Source organism: Parasteatoda tepidariorum, chromosome 2, assembly GCF_982258835.1.
Source record: "Parasteatoda tepidariorum strain Cologne lab strain chromosome 2, Ptep-v5.0, whole genome shotgun sequence".
NCBI lineage: Eukaryota > Metazoa > Arthropoda > Arachnida > Araneae > Theridiidae > Parasteatoda > Parasteatoda tepidariorum.
The window spans coordinates 112,688,170-112,704,945 of record NC_141756.1 but is presented as its reverse complement, the minus strand read 5'-3'; the positions used below and the strand labels follow the sequence as shown (position 1 = coordinate 112,704,945).

At 34.3% G+C, this 16,776-nt stretch overlaps 1 protein-coding gene across 3 annotated transcripts in view; it reads right to left on the bottom strand.

The window, feature by feature from the left end:
• Positions 1–16,776, bottom strand: part of Ufl1 (UFM1 specific ligase 1) — a 178,834-nt gene that overhangs the window by 49,952 nt on the left and 112,106 nt on the right. For all 3 annotated transcript variants that reach the window (XM_087158057.1, XM_087158055.1, XM_087158056.1), the window contains exon 2: positions 11,857–11,951. The gene's annotated coding sequence lies outside the window, so the exon portion shown is untranslated. The remainder of the gene's footprint in view (positions 1–11,856; positions 11,952–16,776) is intronic.

The window sequence follows — 16,776 nt, the reverse complement described above, 5'->3', positions numbered from 1 at the left end:
AACTCTAACTTACAGCTTACATATACTAAAATAACAAGTAAATCAAAATCTAGCTTACATATACTTAAATAGCAACTAAATAAAATCTAGTACTTTTCACAGACTCCTTTAAAACAGAGTTTGGAAAGTTCGTGAGAAATTTACATGGTGGCTGTGATAAAATGTATTTTATTATATTTATATTCACTACGATATTCAAATTCAAAATATCTTTTAGCAAAATCATAAGTAACGGAATTTTAAGGTTAAAGATAACTTTATAAATATAATAGGGGATTTCGTACTTTTACGTCAGCTTCCACAAGCTCTCGTACACAAAATTTGAAATAACTGCATGCTCACTTTAATTTCAGATGCTGCGTATCTTTACGTTATGTTGGCGCAATTAACGCTACAACGACAAAACTAAAAGCACCTGTTTGTAGCAGTTAAATGTTGTTTTCTCTTTAAGCCTACATTCGAACTAAATACATGAACGTGGAATGTAAAATGTATTGATGGAATTTAGAAATAAATCGTGTTAACTTAGTCCATTTGTAGATGTCCAATGTAGCTTAAAGTCAACTACTTTAAGGTATGGTTATTTGTTCTTCATTCTTCTTCCACAAATTTATCTAATAAGCTTCATTCTTTACCGCTGAATTCATCATAATATCTTCCAAATTTTTCTGCCCAAAGAACCACAGTTTAACGCTTTCGCTTTTCAACTTTAAATTAATTCTAATGGGTTAAATACACCGAAGATTTATTATTATTTTTAGTGAATATATCCTTTTTCTCGTTTTCTTGATGGCACAGGAAAAATACTCAATAATTACCAAGGGGTTAGTAACAAAAATATATTTAAATCGTTAACATGATCAATACCGTTCAATGGTAGACATTACTACTACTACATTACAATGTAGATGTTCTTGCTTTTTACAAAATCTTTTTCTTGCAGTTACGGTTACAATCTAATGATAAACTCCGCCATCTATCGGTGGTTCAACAACAAGTATTTCTACATACGCAGAGCAAAGCATCTTGAGTAATCTGCCACAGTTTTGTAGATGTCCATTGTAAATGTTTGTTTTGATTTTGTGGTCAAAGTTAAATGATATTTCACTATGTTAGCGTTTTTAACTTACGGATTTTCGCAAGATCTCTTATTTCCTCTTTCGTAAGATTGATGTTTTTTCACGGGCACATGGACATTTCACCAGAACTGACGCATGCGCACTGGAATGGTGGGTGTGCAATTACTTAAAACCTCACGTACGAGAGTATACGCAAGCTAACGTAAATTGGTGAAATCTCCCAATTATTCATGTCTTTTACGGACCGAAGTGAACGTGAAGCCTGTCAAAATATTAATCTACCCAGGTGTCTACTGCCACGCAAAATAGTGACCCAAACCCAGAAAGCATGTAACCTTGTGTCGGAATTTTATTTTTATTGTCACGTAAACGTTTGTACTAAAAACCTTTTTTCAAATAAAGTAAAAATATTGCACTTTCAAACCTTTTATCCTAAAATAATTAAAAATTATTTTTGTAACGTTTTTTTTAAGTATTGTCAGTTAAGTAAAATGGACACTTAGATCCATAATGACACTAGAGATAAGATCAAATTGCATTGTCCATTAAAATTTCATGACAAGGTGGATGCATGGTGAGCATACAAGACGTTGCAAAAAGAAACCTTATAATTACCTAGATTTAACATTATTTTCACCTCGAGACTATCTTGATTAAAGGATTTTTTTCACGCTTAAGTCAACCTCGATTTAAGGTTTTTATATAGAGGTTGTTTTGGATAAGGGTAATGTGCGTAGAATAGAGGTCACACATCTCGTTTTAAGGCTAGAAGGCTTACACATAAATCGCATAACAAACCTTTTTAGGTTTACATTAAAAGGTTTTTGTTGGGTGAAAATAATAAACCTTATTTTGCTATCTGGGAAATGGATCCTCGGAATTTCGAAACAAAATAGATACGTAATGCTTATTGATGTATTTTCAGTACTTAATTACATGAGAAGAGGTCAATCAAACGTTGCTTAAAATAAAATAAGCATATTCAATACTTTTATACTTGATATTCCTTCATTTAAAACAAGTACACAAATATTCATTATTATTGTTATGTTCACAAATGACACTCGTAGTTTATGTTAAAAATTTGAAATATTATAACGTAGTGCTGTTGCTATGTTGCATATGTTTATGCAATATTACTTTACACGTGAAGTGCTTAGTGGAGTCAGGTATGTGACTCCACTAAGTAAGTGACATTTTTAGGGGCATGTACCAGAGAAAATAACTTGCATAAATATGGCTATGTTTAAAGTAACAGAATTGTTTTTGCTTTCATCTTAACATAACTAATCCACATTAGTTTGAGTGATTTTCATTTCAACTTAGGCAGTGGCTAATAATAAAAGAGCTTATTATAAATCGGTCGTAAAGTAGTTCGGATGACACTTTTCTTTTTCATATAGTCTCTCTTAAAATTTCTCTTACCCGATTCTTCCACTAAGTTCTTCATGTGGTAGTGAAGTAGGGCACTGGGTGTCAAAATGTTTTAAAATGGACCTCCCATTAAAATGTGTTTCGACAAACTAAGCCTAAAACAGCGAAACGATCCTCAATCATTCTCTAGTTCTTGACCCCTTTTGGGACTTAGGTCATCATCTCCTACATCAGAAACCCACCACACGTTTTTTTAATGAGTAGTCTGCGCAGACTACTTAAAAAGTGAACCAGCTGTGCTCATATTAGTGTGTCTACCACTACAAAAATAAAACTCTAATTCACTACTATATAATACATGTTAACTGGATTCTATCTTGGGGTATCTTTACATAGATGATGGGTTCACATTGTTGATATCTACTCTCCCTACATGGATGAGCTTCGGACGTGATGTGAACAGTGATCTCGACAGTAACTCTCACTTCGATCTGAACGATGGATGGTCCACATTGAACAGTTGACTCGCTACTTGTGACAGCGACATGATCCGCCTCCTCGCATTGTTGCTACTCAGTCTCGATCACACACAACGTCAGCCTGCATACACTCGACTGCTGATGGCAACACAGGAGCGACCACGACCGTGAACCTAATACAACTCTCACGATCAGCAAAAAGTACGGTGATCTTAATACAGCTCTCCCGGCTTCTCACAAAACTACAATGAATAAACTAGTGGTATTCGTTCATCGAATTCTACCACAGCTATAATTCTGGTGGGGGAGTACTGTAGTGTGTCTACCACTACGAAAATAAAAACCCCTATTCACGAGTGTATAAGACATGTTAACTCGATTCTATGATGGGGTACCCTTTCATAGATGAACATTGTCGATATCTACGACATGAACCTAAATTCTTTTTTATAAGTAATTGGGAGAATATTATCTTATATGTTCGAGATTTGTGGTGGTTGACAAGTAAATAAGACCAATCTATCATAAACATAAATTTTAACAAATTTTATTAGGTTTTTTTTTGATACTACGCTCTTAATTTTACTATATTTTCTATTAAATGGCTCTTTTTATAAACTGGTTTATCTTCATAGTGGTCTGATCGGACTACATTTAAGAAACCGTGTGGAGGCTTTCTGTTATAGCAGACTTTGCTTAGCTTAGGCCCACAATTTTTGACACCCCCAAAAGATCTTTTGTTTGATTTCTTTACTTCCAATTTTTTTTTAATCAATCTGCTTGTCCTTGACACTTTAAAAGAATATCAGTTTTTAACCATACGATAACCTCCAGTATCAACATTTAACCTCATGTTTTGTATTGAAGTTAAGACGCACTTTTCTTTTTTTGCACACAAAAGCGAATATATTTTCTGATTGGGGGGTTTCGTATTTTGCGAACTATTCTTACACGTGAACAGGTTGTGATTTTTACTACCACTGATCTTCGCCCTTAAGCAAGGTCAGCAAAGAGAAGCGATTGCGACGTTGGAAGAAAATATTGACTTCGAACAAAAATATAGATTATATAAAAGGGGGCAGCAGCTGTCCCGCCTCCCCTCTAAGTAAACCAGTGTACTAGATTTAATTATTAAATAAAGAAATAGAAAATTAATTTTTATTAAAAAAAAATTAGCTCCCTGAGTTATAGACGTGAGTACCTTTTTATTTTAACAAATTGTTTTATAGAATCGTGAACGGAAAAAAAGCACCATTAAAAAAAATCGAAAAAAAAACCTATTTGTTAGTAATTATATGAATTTAACAACCGGTTCAGTTTGGGTCATATGAATTTATTCAGAATTGAGTTTAATTAAATATTTATTCGAATGAAATTAGACTTTGTTTTAAAAAAATAGATTAATTTAGATATGAAGTTTACGGAAAGTGTAGTGTATCTACCGCTTCAAAAATACAATTCCAATTCACTAGTATATAAGACATGTTCACTCGATTCTGTGTGGCGAGGTACTTTTTCATAGATGAAGATTGACATTGTCTGTAACTACTCCTCGCCCGAAATTGGTGACCCGGATGTGAAGTGAACACGCCTTCTTTGTCAGAAACGCCGTCGTCGATTTGAACACGCCTCACGCTGTTGCTACTCAGTCTCGATCGCACACACCGCCTGCCTGTATACACTCAACTGCTAATGACAACATGAGAGCAACCACAAAAGTGAACTTAATACAGTTCTCACGGTCAACACTCAAAAGTACGGTGATCTAAATACAGCTCCCCCGGCTTCTCACAAAACAATAACTCAACTAGGGGTACTTCATGCATCGAATTCTATCACAGATAAGGTGGGGAAATACTGTAGTGTATCTACCACTACATAAATACAATTCCAATTCCCTAGTATATAAGACATGTTAACTCGATTCTATGATGGGGTACCTTTTCATAGATGAAGGTTGTCAATAGCTACTCTTCGCCCCCACAGAGTGAAACTTCAAATTATTTAACTTCATTTTATTCTCCACTTCATATTAATTTACAAAATGATTACAACTAAGAAGTTTCAATAATTGCACTTATTTTATTGTGATGAATAATATACAAATAATACTTTTTAATGTTTTTTGTTAATATTTCAAAACATAAAATCTCTGAGAGACTATTGATATTTGGTATATTTTCTACAGCATTGTTGCGGTATAGTATATGTAATTGCATTAAAAATGCATAAAGTAATAAAAGTTCCCTTCTGTTAAGGATGGTTGTATTCTTTCTGAACTATCTCCGTGTAAAAGGTTCCAAACAAATCAATTACTTTTGGAAAGAGGCTCTTCATTCCAGAGAACTATATTTAAGAAGCACAGCATATTCTGAACTACAATGGTAGTCGTAAACCAATTTTTGGGACTACCAATGTTCAACTTCGTAGCTTTGTCATTTTGAACTCAATCCAGAAGACAAGGAAACTCCTGGAGAAAGTATTGGATGAACTTTGCCTTCGTGGAGGACTTTTGATTGAACTAATCAGCATTTGCGTTACATGGAGATGAAAACCTCCCACGTTCTGTCGAACGGCAAGCGGACTCTAATCCATGATCCGTCTATCACTGAGGATAGTTTACAGCAACACTGTGGTCGGAGTGAGCGGGATGCGGAATTCGAATCAGCCATCGCTGGGATTCGAACCCGGTTCATCTCATTGGAAGGCGAGTACTCTATCCCCTGAGCCACCACGGCTCAAAGTGAATGTTTGTATATATATATCTGTCTCACTTTAAACTTTGAAATGCAACTATAATGTTAATGTATGAGTCTTAGTGACGCAAGAGACAGAGAGTTCGTTCTCCAATGAGATGAGCCGGGTTCGAATCCCAGCGATGGCTGGTTGATTCGAATTCCGCATCCGGCTCCTCGCACCAACCACAGTGCTGCCGTAAAATATCCTCAGTGGTATACGGATCATAGGTTAGAGTCCCTCAGTCTTCCGGTTAAACGTGGGAAGTTTTCATGGTTTTCCTCACCATACAACGCGAATGCGGGTTAGTTCCATCAAGAACTCCTCCACGAAGGCAAACTTTCTCTCAATTCTTGATCCAGGAGTTCCCTTGTCTTCTGGACCGGGTTCAAAATTACAAGGCTCGTAATTAAACATAAGTTGTCGTCAACCCAAAAATTGGGTCGGCCGTTCAACGATGGTTATAAATAAAATAGCCCCTTGTGGCAGCTATACTGCGACGTACCTACCTTATGTTGAATTTATTTATTATGCATTTTTTAGAAATCTGTATCTTTTTCATTTTTATACAATATTTTATCGACAGATTTTTTTTAAAAATTTTATACTTTCTTTTTTCGCAGGCATTTAACTGAATTATGAAATGTTTATCGGACAGAAATAAAATTAGATGTTTCGAACATCGTCAAAACCCTAAAACGATTTCTAACTCATAACCTCTGTGACCTCTCCACGGAACGCACCGGAATCCTGAAATGTTAGTGAAAGAAGAAAAAGAAGAGCGAGCCTTCTTCGATAATCTTTTTATCATAAGTTGATGGATGTGTGTCAAAAAAACTGTGCGTATTTTTCTTTTTAATTCATCCTCGTGCCTTATCTCTCTTCATAGTCGCATTACCAAAAGGAGAAAGTCAAAAGGCCGCCCTAAAAGCACACGATCTCCTCACGACATAGCTCCATGTATAGTGAGGTATTTGACGGATAATGAGCTAAGGTGGCTCAGGGGATAGAGCGTTCGCCTTCCAATGAGGTGAACCCAGGTTCGAATCCCATCAGCGGCTGGTCGAATCGAATTCCGCATCTGGCTCACACCGACCACTGTGTTGACGTAAAATATCCTCAGTGGTAGACGTCCCATGGGTTAGAGTCCCTTGCAGCCTGGCTAACCGTGGGAGGTTTTTCTCTTCATACAACTCAAATGCGGATTAGTTCAATCAAAAAATCCTCCACGAAGGAAAATTTCTCTCAATACTGGGCCCCGGTGTTCCTTTGTTTTCTGGATTGGGTTCAAAATGACAAGACTACGGAGTTGAACATTGGTAGTCGTAAACTCAAAATTTGGGTCAGCTGTTTAACGACGGTTATATAAATGTCTTCTGGGTTGGGTACCAACTTAATAGGCAACGAAGTTGAATAAAGATAAACTCAGAATTGGGCCAGTTGTTTAACGCCGGTTATAAAATAAAATAAAATTCAAAACTAATAATTGGATGGGTAATATAATTGAGGATCTTTGTGCTACGTATGAATGCAAAACAACGTAAAATAAAGCACAAGTAAAAGTACAGAAATGTACATACCATAGCTTCGGCTCTATTAACAAGAACCACCATCAGTGTCTAAACATAAAATGACAGTAGAAAAGTAACGAGACCAGCACAAGCGTATACTGGACAACCTAAACGGGCCCTTAAATTTTTGTAGAAAAAACATTCCGAAGCCAGGATACAAAACGATTTTCTATCGCCCTATATGGAATAAATTCTAATTAAGTTCGAGTTTTCTTCTGCTAAAACCATTCAACACTGCGACTTTTACATTTGGAAATAATTTCGTATTTTGAAATATTCTAATAATTTAATGTATGATCTTTCTAATCTTTTACTACTGCTTGGAAATCAATGACAACATGAAACATATGTCCAAAGCCAGGATATAAAGCAAGTAACATGAAATATATTTGAAGCTGTATATTAATTATTTCACTCAGTGTACCGAAGAACGTTTCGAAATTTAGATCACCATAACGTTAATTTAACTTATTTCACCCTATCTCTAAAATTATTTAACGAATCTTAAAACTTTTTTGCACGCAATTACATTCTGTTTCGTTATATTCTGTTGTTTGCTGTTCATTTAAAGTGAGGGGAGTGATAACATGAGAGGCCTTTATAGAGGAAATGTCAAATATTATAATAATATAAAACCAATAGAGTCATCGAATCCCTTTTTAGCGAATTACGAGTGACCAAAATAATCATTACGCAATAACGAAAATTAGTTATTAAGATACTACGAATTTTAGCGCTAAGCAAAATTATTTTGCTACATTTGAATTTTTCGTATAAAAAAAATTAATAAACACTTCACAGTTTTGATATATTTGTAGTCTACATTTGGGAAAATATCAATGCAATATTTGAAAAGCTCACAAAAACTATTAAATTAAAACAGACGATGAATTCATTAACACTACTTATCAGACAAATATGTATTCCGTAATTTTTTTTCTGTGCAAATGACTTAGAACCATTAAGTGTTACTAAACTTCTCCAAATTTTGTACATGTTTATACAAAGTATTGGAAAAGTTTTTTTGTGCCGATAAATATATCTTTTCATAACTTCCAAATTGGAAAAAGGAAACTATAAAAGGCACAGAAGCGTTTTATTCAATGCATTGTTTACTTTTGAAGAAAGGTAAAAATCAGGAGAGAATGGTTGCTTATTTTCGTTCAATCGGATTATCCATTTTGTCATATCGCTATTTCAAATACTTTGTCTCAATTAAAATTTGGGGATTCGAAAAAATCTTCGTTACTTTGAAATTTCGCTCGTATGGAATTTTTCTCTAATTGGAAAATTATGTTTCACGTGAGGGAAATTATTTCTCTTCTTGTTCCATCTGAAACGGAAAACATTCTTAGTTTTTAATGGCGAGAAATTTCAGCGATATACGTCGATTGCGAAAGTAATACGTCCCAAAGTTGTGCGTTGAATGACTATTGCTGGATACGGAGCGGTGCTATTGTAGGCCAGGGAAGACCAATCATAAGATTTGGCCCTCCCACGCACAAGAGGTTATAAAAACAGAAACATAGCTCAGACATACACTGGTATGAGGAATTAAGAGAAGTTGCAGACTGGGTCGCTTATCTCTCGAACTTCAGGACCGATATTAATGAAATTTGATGTGTATACATATGTGACATACATATGATACAATACAAAACAAATAACCATTCAACAATTGTAATGCACGCTCATGATCGTGCGTGACACTCGTTTGAGTAGGAAGGTATGAAATTGCCACAGAACAATTCAGACCTACTGCCACAGGAAATGATAAAATAACTTATTTCAAGCATGAAATCAGGTTGCAAGACCTGCATGCCTGTAAGAGGGGACCATACCCCCCATTAACCCTTTTTTTTTTGTTTGTTTATTCTGCAACCGCTGCTTCATACCTCCCGACTCCAAAGAGTCTTACGCACGATCTTGCGTGTGTATTACAATTGTTGAATGGTTATTTGTTTTGTATTGTATCATACGTATGTTACATATCAAATTTCGCTAAAATCGGTTACAGTAGTTCTAGAGATAATAGACCCAGTATGCAAATTCTCTTAATTTCTTACGCCAGTGTACTTTCCTCGCATAATCTGTCACCCGAATTGATATTTCCCAAACCATAAACTTCCATTTGTTTACAAAATACAAGTATTTTCAAGAAAAGATTTTCTTGTAAATTCTGTGAACACTAAATTTAATAACGGAATCTATATTTGTCGTACATTTCGAGATAAAATATTCCAGGAAGGAAGCATATACATTTTTTACAAGTTTGTATGCAATAGCTTTTTTAGTCGGCATCTTCAGAAATAACTCGATCAAAGCGTGGCTAATCTAATTTAAATGCAACCTTCAGTTTAGAGCAAAAATAGCGGAGGGTGATGATGTAATGCATCAACAACTAACACTGTGGCGTCCATCATCAAAATCAGTGTATTTTTTTTCAACTGATAATCAATACTCTTTTCCCCTTTTCTTTTGATGCACTATTTTTATTCAGTTAACTGACCTTAGATCTTTGGATGGGGAAAAGTATTCGTGGACTTTCAACGCTGACCAAAAAGAAATAAATGCAAATTCTAATTTTATATGATAATGAGACGGACGAAAGAACTTTGCTTTCACTGATTTAGTGTTTATAAATTGATCTCTACTCTAAAAAACACTTTATCTCTCTGTAATAATAAGATGAATAAGTATCTCTTATATAACTCCAGGAATTTTCAAAAATTTCACTTCGTCTGTTCAGGAAAAAAGTTAATTTTTGTTGTTGCTTAAATTGTTCCCTCGTGTGCAGTCCTAGTTTTAGGAGCAAAGTACCTAGGTAGCAAAGTAAAGCTTATTTTCACTCAGCAAAAACCTTTTAATATAAACTTAAAAAGGTTTTTTATGCGGTTTGTGTGTAAACCTTCTTATCGAGATCCATGACAATCTGCTCTATTCTGCGCACACTACTCTAATCCAAAACCTTGGAAAACAACCTTCTATATAAAAACCTTAAATTGAGATTGTCTTAGGGTTTTCAAGCGTGAAAAGTCCTTGAATAAAGCTAGTCTTAAGGTGAAAATAATTTTAAATCTAGGTCATTATAAGGCTTCTTTTCGCAAAAGCTTGCATGCTCAGCTAAAATCCACCTTGTCTTGAAATTTCAATGGACAATGCAATTTGATTCGATAGCTAGTGTGACGTCACCTAAAACGTCACGATGGACCTAAGTGACCCTTTTCCCTAAGATACAAAACTTTTTTAAAAAAGCTTTAAAACATAATTTTTTAATCCTTTTAGGATGAAAGGTTTGAAAGTTCAATATTTTTGCTTTATTGAAAAAAGGGTTTTTAGTACAAACATTTTAGTGACAATAATAAGAAAATTCCGACATCAGGTTACCGTAAGGTTACATGCTTTCTGGGTATCAACTACCGAACTAAGCAGTTCGAATTTTAATCCATTGAAACTGTACTCCACCCAATTTATTAAGAAAGTGGATTCGAACTATCTCTATATTCCATACAAATAAAACTGCAACTGAGAACTCAGTTTAAAAAAATTCAACTAATCTGGTGCGTCATTAAAGTGAAGTTTTGACAGCAGAAAACCTCCATTTATTACGTTTACGTGTAATCAATCGGAAAGTAACGAAACTATTTAGGTAAATTTAACGTCCTTTTGGTAAGAATATTTTCAGTAAGAAAAAAAGTGATGAGCCAACAATGAGTCAAATAGTGATCTAGTAAGTTATGGGTCAGTAACGGGTTTTAATAAATGATTAGTACGTTTATTAGTACGCTATTACAGTAATAAGGCTTCAATCGAACTCTTCTCGACCACGAAGGCTTCAATCGAACCATTTATAAAACATGAGAAGAAGAAAGTTGGTCATAGATCCCGAAAAAAGATGTCATCTTAAAGAGCAGCTCATGTAAAAGTCATGTTTAAACTTTGTAGCACGTAACATGCATGTTACGTAACATGCATGCAACTACAAAACACTAAGCTGTAATTTTATTTAAATTTAAAAGAAAATATGTGGCCACTAGATGGCAGTAGTGATTATGTGCATACAGAGATAATTTGGTAACAGCCAAGTAAACCCGATAGGTAAAATGATGCTACAACTGTAAATGAAAGTTCTTGTAAATAAATTATAATATACGTATGATGTAATTATTATCAAACTCTTACTCCCCCCCCCCCCATTCTAGCTACTGGACACCTGACAAAACGGTATAGCGGACAATCATTACATTTCATAGGCTTATAATACTGTTTATATACTTGTATCAGTACATTGATTTTATATTTCATTCCATATTTTAGCTATTCAACAACTGTTTTTGGACTATGCATGGTCTATTTCTGCTAATTGTTAAGGCTCAATATTTTTGAGCTTGTTACGATTTAAGGATCTGGTGAAAATTAGGTGAATCGTACCACTTGCTAATCGTACCACTTGTAGACCTTGCGGAAACAAAAAATTTCCTCTTACTTACTTACAGAAAATAAAAAAATAAAAAGCTGAATAACTGTATTGTCTTATTAAATTATTTCAAACGTAATTGTCAGTGATTTGTAACTAATAAAAAGAGTTGAAAAAATGGTTTGATTTGGGCAACTTACTTCTAATATTGAGTCCTTCAAATTATCTGTACTGTGAGGTATTTATGAACACAGCGAAATTGTGATCAGCGCCATTTTCCAGTTCAAAATGAAAACTATAAAATAAAATATGTTTTATTGAACTTAATGTCTATATTTTTTTTCAACGAATTAAATAGTTGTTAAATAAAAATATTTATACAATTTTGAAATGGTTCTAAACGACTATACAAATTTAAAAAAAAAAAAAGACAGTTTCAGCACAAGTTGATTCAACCCTCAAAGAAAAATTTTGTTATAAGGGAGAAACTGTTTATAACTAAGCCCCTGGTGTGTTTTTTAATGTTTTTGATAATTATTCTCTGTCTGTAATAAATATTACTATTCAAAAGTATATGGCCATAATTACCGCATCTTCTTAAAATTTAAATTCGCATTATTATTTGAGTTTACCGCATTATATAATTTGAGTTCAAAATTCATTTTTGAATTTTTCCATAAAATTAAAAATATAGAAATAATCATTACGAAAGGAATTTTATGCATTTAATCAATGCGATAGAACAGATACCTGAGTAAATATAGTCGTACCGGGCAGTGACACTTTACCTTAAAAAAATCAATGTAGGGTATGCCAGACAAATGTGCACCTGGCAGTGGCACTTGACCTTAAACAAAAAACATTAGTGTAGCTATGCGGAAGAGAAAATGTATACCGGCGATTGGCAATTTACCTCCAAAAACATCAGTGTAGGGTATACCGTTTAAATGTATACCGAGCTTTAAAAAAATATCAGTGTAGGGTATACTGGGCAGTGTAACTTATTAGCATTTAAAAAAACATGAGTGTATCTGCAGGGTATACCTGGGAAATGTATACCAGGCAGGAGCAGTAACTTTTTAAAAACCATCAGTGTCTTAGGCATATACCGGGCAAGCGTAAACCGTCCATATATCGTTCAAGTTCATCAGCATTATTTTATATAATCATCGTTGAAACGCAGACTCAATTTTGGGTTTATGATTGCTAATGTTCAACTCCGCAGCCTTGTCATTTTGAACCCACTCCAGAAGACAAGTAAACTCCTGAATCCAGTATTGGGAGAACTTTTGCCTCCGTGGAGGACTTTTTGATGGAACTAACCAGTATTTGCGTTACATAGTGCGGAAAACCACAAAAACCTTCCACGGTTAGCCTGACGGTTAGGAGATTCTAACTCATGATCCGTCTACCACTGGGAATATCTTACGTCAGCACTGTGATCGGGGCAAACCGGATGCGGAATTCGTATCGACCAGGCTTTCTGGGATTCGACCGCGGTTCCACCTCATTGGATCTGCATTGTTTTGAGAAATTATAGGTATCTGAAAGAGAAAAAAAAGCATTATGCAAATTCCATTTCATGTTGCCAGCAGCATCAATGGAAATTCGCCCAGTAAAGTAACGCTTTTTTTTTAAATAAAAATCGGCGGAAATAATAGCAAAATAATAAAAGCAAGACGAGCAAGTAAAAAATGGAAATCAAAATAACATTAGAAAAATCCTTTTCTCAGTAAGGAGACTACGTTTCCCCAAGTAGTTAGTTAGAAAGCAGGCCCTAGACTTTTTGAAGAGATTTCTCATATTAATTGGTCCTGGAGCTATTGGCGAAACAACATCGAAACTAATATTGAAGCGGTCAATGTTAAAAGGATAATGTGACAAATCTGCATTTTGCAGAAAAACCTACATCAATTCTGGTTTTAATTGCTTCTAAAGGGTTGGATTCTCTTATGAAACATTGCGTTTATCTGTACAAATTCCAACAAAAAAGTTACTTTCGCAAAAAATGTTACACAGCCCCTTTTTAACATTGACCGCTTCAATAAGTTTCCGGATAACGACGAGTCATTCAACCGACGCGTGGAAGTTTATTTTACGATTATTATCAAAAATTGAATCGAATAATAGCTGTTTTTTGGTGACGTCATTCACTTGACCTTGACAGTTTATTTGAGATCTTCTTGTCAAGAATTAAAAAAAAAATATCGTTGTTGTGTTGGGTCTGTGATCGGTGGATGTTTCTGATTCATCCTAAAGATAAACTCTTTTTTTTCTTACGAAGTGTTACGCTGTTAAGTGGTGTTTATCCGGCCGCATTTCGATGTCTTCTCAGTTTAATGCGTTATTTCCGTTCCCGAAACCCTCCACTAAAACTAAAATAAATAAAGTATTATTTAGAACGATGGAATATTTTCTACTGAATGACTTAATGTGTGGAATCAAATTATGAAAGACAATTGTAATACCGATGGGCCTGAAATGTTTTGGGTAATATAAAACTTTTTGTTGTACGTTAAAAGAGATTTTACTTTCTTCTACCTTTGTCATTGTTTCTAAGCGTTTATATGTATGTTTTAAATTATATGATTTTGGAATATAAATAAATATATTTTTGACGTTTGTACTTTGTTTTTATTATATATATATATATATATATATATATATATATATATATATATATATATATATATATATATATATATATATATATATATATATATATATATATATATATTGCACACACACTGGTGTCCAAAAGTTATGTACAATTGGTGTTTATGGAAATATTTTGGCCAGATGTCTGGAAAGTATCCCTGACTGCAGAGGGAATGACTCCCCAGCTTTGGTAGCCAGACGAACTGCACACGAAGTCGAGCCCTTAACGGTAGAACAGTTTAACGAGGTCCAATACCGCAGACTCTCGGTCCTTACGCAGACTGATCCAAGAGATCACCCACCCGCACACTGACCACAGCCAGTGATGCTTGACTTCGGGTTCTACTGAGAACCGCGTCCTTACAATCAGCCCACAGCGGGCTTGAAAAGTACGTACTAAACTTTTTCAATCGTGGTGTTTGACAATGATCGCTGTTCCATTCCTGCAAATACACCTTGTTTGGTTAATTCTTCTTCTTCAGTCAGAATGGTCTATCCTAAAAATAGGAATCAATCAATTTCTTTACAGTACAATTTCTGTAAGGTAAATCGGTGGGGTTTTCCAAACCAGGTATGGGTCTTATATGTAATGGAAAATGGCCCGATTTCTTTAACAGTATTTTGAACAAATACTGTCCATGGCTCTTGGTTTTGAATCCAATGTAACGCACATGATGAATCTATCCGGAAAAATTCTTTTACATTTGTAAGATTCAGAGCGTTTTTAACGGTGAGAGATAATCTAACACCAGTGCTGCAAGCCATACATTCTAATCGTGAAGAGGAGCAATCCTTTACTTTGCAAGAACTAATTCAATTTTCACTCTTGCTCCTAATGTGTACACAACTGATGCATAAGATAAACTAAAGGCATTACAAAATGCATGCAGACTTAATAATGAGAAGTCACCATAAATCTTGGAACTTTGTGAAGTTCAGTTCATAAACGTCTTTACCAGTTCTTTTGGCATTTGAGGTAGTTTTGGAAAAAGAGTTAGGAAACTTCAGAACCGTGGTGGCTCAGGAGATAGAGGGCTAGCCTCCCAATGAGATAAATCCCAGCGATTCGTACCCAGCGTCGGTACGAATTCGTATCCGGCTTGCACTAACCACGGTGATGACGTAAAACGTCCTCAGTGGTAGACGGATCATGGGTTAGAGTCCCCTTGCCGTCAGGCTAACTGTAGAAGGTTTTCGTCTTCATATAACTCAAATGCGGGTTAGTTCCATCAAAAAGTCCTCTACGAAGGCAAATTTCTCCCAACATTTGATCCAGTAGTTCCCTTGTCTTCTGGATTGGGTTCAAAATTACAAAGCTACGGAGTTGAACACTATTAGTCCTAAACCCCAAAAACTTGGGTTAGCTGATCAAGACGGTTATAAAATAAAAATATTTTTTTTTCCTGCATCATACAATTGCGAGATAGAAATGTTGAAAGTATTAGGTACTTAGATATAGATTAGCTAAATGTACGGTAAAAAGATAAATTCTATTCTCAACACAAACGAAAGTGCCTTTTTGTACAAAATGGAAGATGATATTTATCGCAATAATTTATTTTTCTCGTGTCTTGGAACAATTACGATTTATAGGGAAGATGATTTTTTTTAAACTTTTATTCGCGTGCTTATATTCATTAGTAAGTATATAATAAGTGTTTTTTTAATACCCTTTTTGAATTTAATAAATTGGAAAGATTATATTCAGATAACATCCCGCACTTTTACAACTCCTACCCATAAACCACAAAAATGCGATGCTTTTTAAACAGTTTTACACCATTTTACATGTGGTTCCATGATCATTGAAAATTAGTTATCGATATAAGAAAATAACTAAAAAAAAGATTTTTTTCTAATTAAAAACAGAAAATTTTTAGGAACTATAAAAAAATATCAATTTTCCACAGCTTCTAATTTTTGCGTAAAATTCCTCATTTTTTTTTATGAGTTTCATTATCATTTTAGGCAATAAAATATTAAATCATTTTTCGGTTTCACGAGGTTAGGTAATAAATCAGATCTTATATCCAAGAATTCAATTTCAATATCAGTTTTTTTTAGACTATTGAATTCCTCCATTTATTCGAGAACATTTTTAGCACATTTAATAACCAAAATATTTTACTACGCAAAAATAGACAAAATTGAAAAAGAGAGAAATGAAAAAAAATTAAAAGAGCAGTTAAAAATTATATAAAATTATTTAAATTACAATCTAAAATTACGAAAAATAGTTAAATAAAGAGGATATGGGAATACAATAATCATTGGTTGAATTTCTTTAGCCTCTAAGTAATCAAATGAAAACTTCTAAAACAACGTTTGCAGGGTACAAACAATGATTTACAGTCCCTGACGAAATTATAGACGTGCTATAAGATTCTATGTAAAATATTATTTATAAGGTGATACTATACAGTTTCATTGCTTTTACGCGACTGAAACCGGTTTATCCTTGT